The sequence below is a fragment of the Helianthus annuus genome, chromosome 14 (genome assembly GCF_002127325.2).
Source record: "Helianthus annuus cultivar XRQ/B chromosome 14, HanXRQr2.0-SUNRISE, whole genome shotgun sequence".
Lineage (NCBI taxonomy): Eukaryota > Viridiplantae > Streptophyta > Magnoliopsida > Asterales > Asteraceae > Helianthus > Helianthus annuus.
The window spans coordinates 87009303-87021667 of record NC_035446.2 but is presented as its reverse complement, the minus strand read 5'-3'; positions in this window follow the sequence as shown (position 1 = coordinate 87021667).

The window sequence follows — 12365 nt, the reverse complement described above, 5'->3', positions numbered from 1 at the left end:
TTAAGAAAACACACTGCTTTTGTTTGTAAGATATATAAGGAGAAATGATAAGTTTTGTATTTTATCTTAATATCATATATCAGATAGTGTCTTTTCAATGAATTTTGATAGATTTTACATTTTACAGAGAATTTTGTTACATGTTTTATCTATACACCTAACTTAGTTAAAAAAGTCTGTTAAGTCTGGTCACGTGATACGCGCATGAAGGTTATTTTGTCAATTTACTCTCGTCTCTCTCTAAAACACCTCACCCTTATCACCACCACAACACCCACATTCACTGCCACCACCCCACCCACCACCACCTCATCCTTCTCCGCCACCACCCACCCCACCTCAGCCTTCACCAGCCACCACAACCCACTCTCTCTCCAGCCATCACAACCCACTCGATTGCCTCTCTCTCTGGTCATCCCCCTCTTTAAGTTCACCACCACAACCACCTTACCCCCAATTTCAGACAGCAATCGAAACAACAACCCCTATTTTAGACCACAACTAACCCCAAATCGGCCACCATAACCCACCACTCTCTTGTTTATCTCTCTCTCCATCTGACTGTCTCTCTCTATAGTCTCACTCTCGGTTTATCTCTCTATCTCACTCTCTTTAGATTTTAATTTGAAGGCTGATGTGAGTATTGGATGGTTGAGATGCAGTTGATGATGGTGGTTGCGGTGCTGGGTGGTGATTGTGTTGTTGGATGGTGGGTTTTTTAGAGAGAAAGAGAGTAAAGTATCTGGGTTTTTAGAGACTGAAAGAATAAAGTGGGTGGGAAGGGAATAGTGGATTTTATATATTTTATTAAAAAAAGGTTTATTTATATATCAAGATGTAAAAAGACAACAATACCCTTATATGGGGTCCACATGATCAGATTTAACAAGAAAAACTAACTGGGTTAGGGCCAAAGGACGTAACATCCAAGGATTTTTCCTATAAAGTGCAAAACCTGTCAAAATTTGTTGAAAATGACACCACCTGAAAAGTGATATTACGATAAAGAACAAAACGTGTAATTTATCCTATATATAAAGAGAAGCTTTCGGCGCAACTCGTTTGACGGTTTTGAGTCATATCCCCCTGTAACCTAAGGGTGTACGGGGTGGTCGCGACAAGGGGATGCGGCAACCCCTTTGCCGATCGGCAAACACCGCCGCCACCATGATTTGCCGCGCGGGTAGGTCTGGATTCGGGGGATGGTTGTCGCATGCGGGAAGGGAAAAAGGTGAATGTTGGGTGAGGCCCACTAGTATTCAACCAATGATTTTTTTTAATTAGTTTAACCCATGTCATTTTAGGCATGCACCGTTTATGTTTTTTGGGCAAGAGAAGAGAATGAGAGGGAAAATAACATGACACAATATGATTGGGTGGATGAAACGTTTGTCTCATCTCATTAGGCATGTATCCCTTACACCCTAATAAACTAAATCCTTGCATATTTTTTTCTAGAATTCACATATTAACAAAATCCATAATGGCAACTATTAATATTAATTTAACACAAAATTATAGCTATAGTATTCCACATGCAATTTAATACAACATTATAGCTATAGTATTTCACAAGCAATAAAATGCCTAAACGTATTTGAGTAATAACAAAATTAGAAACACTTTATGAAAAAGCATCAATATTTATCTTAAATGGGAAAGCATCTTATAGTATTCAAGTTTTCTAAATGGTTTATTAAAACTACTCAAAAGTGTTTTGATCCTCTAAATCACTCATTTTTCATTGCTTAATCTTATTATGTTTCCTTATAAATAATAGATATTTAAATGATATTTTTTTTTAAAACTAAGTGACCTAAAATATTTAGTTTATTATAAAGTTATACTAGTTTTAGTTTTTAATATTTTATATATGTTTAATTTAATACAAAATCCATAACGGCAACTATTGATGTTAATTTAACACAAAATTAGAGCTATAGTCATGGTTGTAAAACAAAATCTCGAAGCCCGAGTACTTCCTGAGTACTTTCCGTCTAGTTCGAGTATTCCTTGAGTACTCTCTACTTAGGCCGAGTACTTCATGAGTACTCCCTACTCCGACTACGAAAACACCAAACGACTTTTACGACCATGGTTATACAACGTATAATTAGGAAAAATTCGAGCGATACCATTGTTTTTTTTACGAGCGACACCATCGTCTTTTTACAAACAACACGTTTGTTTTGTTTTCTTCTAAAAGAATTAGATAATAAACAAATTTATAGTTAAAAAAATAAGCTCAGTTACTTGAATTTAATTAGTATGTTTTAAATCATTAGAGGTCCATGCTTAATTTTTTTTTTCTAATCTAGTAAGCATTATAGGCCCATGTCTAATTGTGTTTTTTTTTTTCAATTGTTTAGTAAGCATTATAGGCCATATCTAATTGGTTTTGTTTCAATTGTTTAACCTAATCGGAACCAGATGTTTGATGATCATCGATGTTTGATGATCATCTGAATGATCCTTGCACTTATTTGTCATAATGAAAAATAAGTTTTTTTTTTTTTTTTTTTTTTTTGCAAGTTGTTATTCTACACTATAACAATTCAAAACGTGAATAGTAATAAATCTATGTTTGGTCATTTAATAGTTTAATTCATAATTATAAGGCTATAATATTATTGTCTTTTTTATAATTAATTTACGTTTCTAACCTTGAACATTAATAAAGTTATCACACAACCTCTAAACTATAATAATTTTTTGATAAACGATTTACATATACCCTTGAACTTTAATAGATTTACCAAAGGTAAGTTTAATAATAAGGGTTATTAGATTTTATCACCCCCAATTATTGGCTATTGGCTGCTGTCACCCCCAACTATCACTTTGACGCCCGTCACCCCCAACTTAACACTTAGTGTAATCTGTCACCGCGTCGTTAACTGATCACTAACTGTTACTACATGTTTTGGGGTATCATAGGGATCTTGGGAAGGTTTTAGGGATCTTAGGACACCCCCAAAAGTATATTAACATGAATAAAAGTTAGTGATTTTGTGACAGAACACAATAAGTGTTAAGTTGGGGGTGGCGGGCGTCAAAGTGATAGTCGGGGGTGGCAGCGGCCAATTGACAATAGTTAAGGGTGATAAAATCCAATAACCCTAATAATAATTATATTTTTTATAAGCGATTTATGTTTCGACCCCCAAACTTTAATAGAGTTATCATATGGTCCTTAAAGTTTAATAAAGTTAATAAACTTATTTTTTTTCTTTTTTAACAAATATATGCTCTTTTATCCTTTTTATATGCTTAGTTCTTTTTTATTTTACTTACTATAATTAAAGCTAACTTTTAACTCTAGAAATAGTTATTTAATCATGTTGCTTTTTAACCCTTCAATATAAAATATACAAGATAACAAATATTATCATTTTTTTATTTACCTTATTATAGTTAAATGGAACTTTTAACTCTAAATTGTTTACTTAACTGTGTTGATTGCTTAATTTTACCGTCATTAAATATATACATCCTCGCTATCAACATCTACGACCTTGCCGCGAAGCATGGGCTCCAATCTTCACCATCAACCTCCTACAACCCGCCGCGAAGCGCATGCTCGAATACTAGTTGAAAACATTATGAATCGTTTTCAAAACATGAAAATGCGTACATAGCAACTATTAAATGAAATTTTTTATATATTTCAAATGATTTTGTAATTTTATTATGTGTTTTTATTCATTGACATTGTACTTTTACTGTGATATTACTTTTATTTTGTGATTCGACCCGACTAGATCTGAACCGATTCAAAAAGTTCGACTCTGGGTCACTATAAACCGGGGTATTCATAACAAAATAACGCCATAAGAAAAAGTTTCTGCCTCTGCCACTGGCTGTAGTATTTCACAAGCAATAAAATGACTAAACCGTATCTCAGTAATAACAAAATTAGAAACACTTTATGCAAAAGCATCAATATTTCTATTTCTATTTCTAATATCTTAAATGGGAAAGCATCTTCCAGTACTCAAGTTTTATAATGGTCTGTTAAAACTACTCAAACAAGTACCGGGGGCAAACATAGGAGATCAAGGGAAATTTTGGTTTGATCATTTAGCTAGCCAAACAGGTTTTACCAATAATTTCACTGTCGTGTCTACGGGCGGTTAATTTATCGAGTTTTCTCCGGAATTTGTGGTGGACCCGGGTTACCCTCGGAGTACTCCGTTTGGTCTAGTGGATGCCCCGAGAGTGTTCGGGATTAATTCTGTTAGCCGTTCAAAAAAAAAAAAAAAAAAAAAAAAACTACTCAAACAGGCAAAAGTGTTTTGATCCTCTTAATCACTCATTCTTTCATTAGATGCTTAATCCTATTATTTTTTCTTATAAATTTTTCATTAGATGCTTAATCCTATTATTTTTTCTTATAAATAATAAAGATTTAAATGATATTTTTTTAAACTAAGTGACCTAAAATATTTAGGTTATTATAAAGTTATACTAATTTTAGTTTTTAATATTTTATATATGTTTGATAAATTCATAAATTGTGTCGAAACAAAGAAAAAAATCTTAGATTTTGACACAGATAAATTCATAAATTGTGTCGAAACAAAGAAAAAAATCTTAGATTTTGACACATTTTTACGGATGTAATATTTTTAATATAAAACTATTGGAAAATAAAAATTACATATTTCTTAGTGTTGGTGAAACAAATACAATTCAAAAGGAAGAATCACGTACCAATATCTAATGCTAAAGATATGATTTTTTTTTCTTTTTTCTTTCTTTTTTCTAAGTCATGGCCGATAATGAATTCAAAATATTAAACTTGGATTACAAATATTTTATTTAAACTCTTTAAACTCACTTAATATAATATGTTTTTTATTAAGTCAGGGCCAATAATGAATTCAAAATATTAAACTTGGATTACAAATATTTTATTTAAACTCTTTTAACTCACTTAATATAATAAATTTACTTCCAGACAGAAGTCAAATAGAAAGGGTTATTAACATGTGAAAGGAGCGGAGAATTATACTGGAAGGTATGATGAGGCTCATTTCTAAAGGGATAGGCTGTTACGTATACCATCACATAAGCAGGTCTGAGAATGGGCTTAAAGGGGATGGACCTAGGGGGTGGGGGATGTACCCCTTTATATATGTGTATGTATGTATGTATAGGTGTGTGTGAGGGGGTGAGGCCCGGCTTGGGCGGTTGTGGGCGGACGAAGGGGACGAGCCTGGGGCGGCGACGGAGCAAGGGGGTGACAAGGCTGGAGCGACGGCAAGGGGATGGGCCTGGGGCCGTCCCCCATACCGTCCGGTCTTACGAGTCATTGATCTTGAGAATGAATGACTGAGATTGAACAACGTAATTATCACACATAATAGTTATATGATCTAGAGTAAGATCAAATACAAACCACATTTCGCATACAAACTGTAAGAACCATTTAAAAAGTGTCACGTGGCATCTAACCAATTATAGAGAAATGATAAAGTAATATCCTAAATAATATCAATTATATTGAATTCCCTATAAATATGCTAACAAGCAATTAATTATTTATCTGGATCTTACTTTTGTTTTCAATGTGTTGACTAAGAAAAATGTTGATATCATTCAAATATGTGCTGAAATCAATTATCTTGATTAATTTTTATGTGCTAATATAATTCAAAAGTGCTACTTTTATGTATGTATTGTTTTTGCATGTGCTAATTTAACTTTTTTTAAGTGCTAAGATCTGTTTTTACGGTTTGTAGGATAAATATGGTTTGTAACGAAACCAACCCCTGTATCATCTTCACCCATAAAAAAGGTTTGGAAGAGAAAAATTGGTATAACCTACAATTATATTGACATTTTTTCAAGTTCTTCAATATTTTTTAAACATCTATTATAACTTTTATTTCAAGTTCTTCAATATTTTTTAAACATCTATTATAACTTTTATATATTACATTATTTTTATAAAAAAAACCTTCACTATAATATCAAACATTTTATGCTCTTTAATTCAAGCATAGTCTTGCTAAAAGTCGATCCGTTGTGCGTATAACATTCGTTATTATGTATATACGTAATTATAAATAGGTTGCGTATTTATCCTATAAGTTGCGTGATTATCTTTATAGGTCGCCTATTTATTTATATAAGTTGAGTAATTATATATGTGCGTAATTATAGCATATGTTGCATAATTATCAATATATGATGCTTAATTATGTAATACTTATGAGTAATTTGGTCCGGATGAAGATACTCTTCAATCAGTGACACGTGTTGTTTTCTGGTACCTTTGTATTTTTTGTATGTTAATTACCCTTTTATCAATAACTCTCACTTTACTTCCAAATCTTAGGGTGAGCAGAGTGGTGCGGTAAACACCTCGGTAAAGCGGGTTACCGATCGGTAACACCGCCGCCGATGGTGTTTACAGCTCGGCTACATTGGATGATCGGTGAGGTTTACCGATGAGGGAAGGGGGAGAGAGAAAGGTGTGTGGTGGGGTCCATTCCTTTTCAACCAATCACACATTTTTCTTTTTTTTTAAATAGTTTACCTAAACCCCATTAGGTAAACCACCGCCAACGTTTTTGAGCATTAGGTAAACAATTTAGGTGAATTAACGTGACAGTGTCTGATTGGGTGAATGGGGAGTTTACCTATTCCAAATAGGTAACCACTCCCTTCACCCTTAGAAAATAACACATAATAACACATAACATTTTAACATTTTAGTAAAATATCAACTGATGTCTTCTTTTTTACTTCCATATCTTAGAAAATAATACATAAGGTTTTAGTAAGATACCAACTAACATCTTCTTTTAGTTCTGACACAATATAGAGTTGATAAAATATAATTAGTTTATTTTTTTAATCCCAAATAAAATACCATATGTGCTTATCTTTTGAGTAAAAAGCAGTTACTCCTATTTTATAATAAAGTAATTTATAACGATTTAAGGAGGACCACGGGAGTGATGGGTGCACCGCTGGTTTCATGGCTCACCCACCCACCCACAAATATATGCATTGATTTCCAACTTCTCAAGGTTCCCTTTCACCAAACTTGGAACATGAATCACGGACCATCAAATATATTATTCTATTTCAAAATTGATAATCAAAAACATCTCATTAAAATAGTCTTGCCATTTTATTATTATTAAAATTTTATGTTTGGAACACTCCTTTAATGTAAATTTTGACCCGACCTGTTCCGACCCGACCAACTAAACATGATAGCGTGTCATATTGGACTCAAAGTGAATTTAACCTAGTTTCATGATCATGGGTGGATCGACAATGACCGTGATATAGTTTTTTTTTTTAACAGCTAACGAATCCTCTAAATGGGTTATTGACGAAATTCACCACATCGAGATACACTCGCCTTCCGAATCGGGGAAAACCCTCACCTAGGGTTGAAGCCCATGAATACTCGCCCGAAAGCACGACATTGCGGTGAGGTAAAACCCACCCAGTTCAAGGATCGACCTAGCGATCGCCGCCTACTCACCTAGTCTCCCATCATCACCAGGTGCCGCAGAAACTAAATGCCAGAGACGGGAATTGAACCTGGGTCGCTTAGAACATAAGGTCTCTCCCTTACCACTCCACCACTAGCTTATTTGCACCGTGATATTAGTTTCAAGTTTTAGTGGACTTTGACTTTGATGATTGACTACTGGTCAAACTAATGAATTTGAAAGTGTTATATCTAATGTCTCTTGTTGTTTTGTGCGCCTTGTTTTGGGGTTGCCGTTTTTTAATGAAGTTAGCCTTTAAAAAAAATCAGTTTTTACCATTAAATATTTTAATGTGTAACATATCATCCATGGAATAGATAGAAAAGTTGTTTATGGGGAAAGAGTGCATCTAGAAAAAGTCGTATGGAGATACCGTTGAAATTCCAATCAAGTGGAGAAGGAAGATATGTCGCTATTCCATAAAGAAGAGTGTGTCAACATATCAAAACAACATGTAAACATATACAAAAACGATGTGAGGATTACAAAACATGTCAGAATTGTAACATTCTAACCCGTATTTCTCGCGTGTCACGGAAGACCCAATTTGACCAGAATATTGACCAAGCAACCCCGCGTGTCACGGAGGGGTCTGGTGTGTCCCCCGCGTGGTGCGGCCAGAACATTTCCAGAGAGTTTGTGGAACTGACAGTTTTTACTCCAACCAATATTTTGCCAATTTTTCACTTTCTTTCATCCGAACTCGTCCAAACTTCAATTTTTACCATCCGTAAAACTTTTCTTTACATTTACAGGTCGGAATCCGTTGTCCGGACCCAGTTCCTTTAAGTTTTTTTCACTTCCTTTATTCAGTTTGGTATTTATTACCCAAACTGACCCGTTAGGAAGCATTATGTGTCGTAATTTATGCTTCCTATTCTCTTATAATGATTTCTTCCATTTCTCTCAACCATAACCTCCATTATGGTTGATTTACCTTGGACAAATCCTTAATATTCCCTCATTACTCTTCGATTTGGCGTTTTGCCCAAATCGACCCATTTGAGACTTTAAATTATTAACTTTAGTCTTCCATTCTTCAAGATGTTTTCCATTCATATTCCCCAACCATAATCAAAATCGTGGTTGGTATTTAAGGGTCAATACCCTGGACTCTACCACCACGCGGGTTGTTTATACCTCGGTTTTACATGCTCAATATTTAGCTTATGGCCTCATAGACCATAAACAACCCGTTTGGTTCGCCACTCGTGGTTCTCATCAAGCACGATGTAACACCTCGAAAATTTGTGTTCAATAAATAAACGACACGTGTCACATACGACAAAAGCATTATAAACCCGGATTTAGTTAAAGATGTATGGCTGGATTTTTTTTAAACACGTTGACATGTTAATTTATACATCTGAACGACTTCATTATAAATCCCAAGACCCTAACATGATTAATAAACATCTAGTATACCTTTAATCCGGTGATTTCTAATAATAATGGATGTCCAAATTTGCAAGAATGGATCCTATGAAAATAATGCTCAATAAAACCTTCGTTTGTGAATACTATCATTGTTCAACCCAATAATATTGCAAGATAGGTAGACACAACTGATCAAGCATGGGTAAAAAGGCCTCATACTGACAATTTCCTGGCTCAAAATAATGCTATGCAAGTTGCCTGTTCAATGCATGAAAGGTTATTTTTTTGCTTTCTGGCAAAGGCTTACGGACCGTAAAGGACCTGCCTTACGGTCCGTAAGGGGTGCCCAGCGACAGCAGCTTGGCTGTTGGCTGTTATAAACGTTTTTAACCGACTTAGTTAGTTATTTCACTGCATGGGTGACCCCTAAACAACCCCTAGGCACTTAGGGACATCTGTGGATGATCCATGGCATTGATAGGCTTGTGTGTCAAAGATCTAGTGAGTTTTGAACACTATATAAAGGCCTCTTGTGCAACCATCTTGATCACACCTCACTTCTGCATTCTTGGTGCTTTCTGGAGCTCAAGAGCCTTCTCTAAGCTTTCCTAATCGTGCATAGGACTTCAGTAAGTATGCTTAACCTTTCTTAGTTGAGTTTTTACTTAGTTTTAGCTTAAAAGTCAAACCGTCATAATTAACGTTTGACTTAGAGATTAATCAGTAATGGTCCAGTGATTAGTCGAATCAAAGGTAGTTATAAGTTGGTAATTAGGTGGACATTAAACCCTTAAAAGGGTACCCCCTGATTCCCACTCTAACTGGATCAAATGTCGGGTCAAAGATGTTTAGAAAAAGTCAACAGAATGCTAATTTTCGAATTAACACATAATTAACAATGTTGAAGGCATGTAACCTATTTTATCACTCATATAACTTGATAATAAGTATAATAACTGGTCTAAGCTTGTTTGATCTGACAATTTCCTATTTAGACCCGGTTCGGAGCCGAAAGTCGCAAAACTTTGACTTTTGCTTTGACTTCAGTTCTGACCCATTTTAGTAGAGTTTAGAAATGCCTTAGGACTTCCTTAGGACCAGGTTACATGATAGTATAACCCTCTGTGGCTGGTTCGTTGAATGTCCGAGTCATTGGCACATTTCCGTTAAATGCTTAAAAGTTGACCATAATGCCCTTTTGTCCATAAAACGAGAATTTTGGGAATGTGAGAGAGCAAAAATCCTTGTTACTGATTTATAAGCATGTCCCTAAAGTTTCATGATAGTTAGAGGTCTAGAATAGGAGTTGTGCTAAATAGCGCAATTAAGAAACTTTTGTTAAATAAACGGCGCACTTAGCATAAAGCCTATCTAAACCCAACTTTCGACACCAAACCTTTTACCCACTGATGTGATATAATATTTTGAGATTTTTAAAGATTTTTAATTATTTTTAACCTGCTCATAACCTAGGGTTATAGCGTTGATTCGGTAAATACCAATTATACCCTTTTCGGACATAAAATGAGTTCTACATAGTATTTTGACACGGATCCAATTGCTACTGATTTTATATATTAAATAAAGTATTTTGGACTAAGTAACCTGATCAGAAAACTCAGATTTCCTGTGTAACCCGGAAATCGCTTAAAATGGCTTTTAACGCGTATTAAACGCCTAGTATAGCTTTAAAACCATTTTGTCGCTTAAGACCTATCACCAACTGATTTACCCTGTTAAAATAAGTTATTTTACTGATTTATTCAGACCCGAATCACAGGAGTTTAATTAATCTCTTTTATAATCTTTAAAATGACCAAAATACCCCTACGGGGCGTATTATGGAATTAAACTCATTTTGGGCATAATGGGAGATATCCTACTGATATCACAACATAATTTGGGCATATTAACTTAGGAAACCTGTAAGTGACTCTCACGATTACCCGTTACGCTCATTACACGTTCGGTTCGGTTTATGTAGCTAAGTTTACATAAGTTAGCCAAAACGGGTCAAACCTTATCGTTTTTATCTCAAAATCCAGAAGGTGTATAGTTTCCCTATATTACACAAGTCTTTAAACTTGTCGGGACTAAAACACATTCTATTCCGGTCTTCGCTTAATCACGCATTCGAACCGTATCTTTCGTTAGAACTAACCGGTCTAAGCTTAGGCTTAATTAAAGACCCGTTAGGATTCTAATAGTTTATTATAAAGCTTCGTTCCAGAATAGGAGACCCGGTAAAAGCTACTTGCAATTGCTGTTTGTGAAATATACTTTGCAAAGGTAAATACTTTTAACTTATTTTCCCTTATACGGGCTTGGGGTACGGTATATAAAATACCGCTTGGTCCAACATTGAATCTTTAATCGGATAGAGGTTAAATTATTGATATGCTCTGTTTTGAAAAGTTTTGTTTGCTTAAAGCCTTTGGGGGGTTAATGACCATGTCCCGGATATCCTTGGCATCATCTTACGAGATGGCCACGACTTGAGCACAGGGTGTAGGCGTACACCCGTCTATGCATAAATGAATAAATAAATGATGTGGTGTGTCTATTGATCTTTAACCCGGACTACGGAACGGGCTACTGAACGCATAAGAAACATGTAATTCATTTACAAGTATTATATTAAAATAATTATCCCAAGTTATAAAAGTTTGTGCCACGTGCATTCAAATCAATTTTATTAAACCTTTTTCAAAAGTGTCGGTTGAATGTATTTACCAGTGTAAACTGACGTATTTTCCCAAAAAGGTTAAGTGCAGGTACTATGCGAACTAGGCTGGCTTTCTCCTAGCGTCCACAATAAGTCTCGCAAGCTTGGATGTTAACTGTTGAACAATATTTCCTATTTATTTTTGATCCCCCTGTGGATTAATTTCAACTGTCTGTGATACATAATATTACAATAATATTCGGTTGAAATATATCTATCTTTTGCTTCCGCTGTGCATTTAAAATATTGTGTTGTTTGACTGTAATGTTACCAACTACGTCACGATAATCCCCACCGGGCCCACCGGTGAAACGTGTGAATATCGGGGTGTGACAGGTTGGTATCAGAGCCTACGTTGAGTGAATTAAACATTAGCCTTCTATGTTTAATCTCAATGACATAATTGCACATAATCGAGTCTAGACAAGAACTTAGGACGATCTCGAATTGTTGCTTTAGTTTGTCCTTTATTGTTGTTATTTATTTAAATTGTGAAATTAGGAAATATGCCACCGATGATCAGAAGAGGAGGAAGAGGCAAAGGGCCAATCACTACCCACAACGATCACGAGGCCGGACCTTCTCACCTGCGAGCTCCTTCCAGTACAATGAGTGCCGATCCCCAGAGGAACAGGAGGAACCTTTTTGAGCCCGCTAGACGGTCTATCTCGCACAGTTCGACACCTTCTTACCATCACTCTTTTGGGCCGTACTCGGAAAACAAGCCCGATAACCCTCAACCTTCT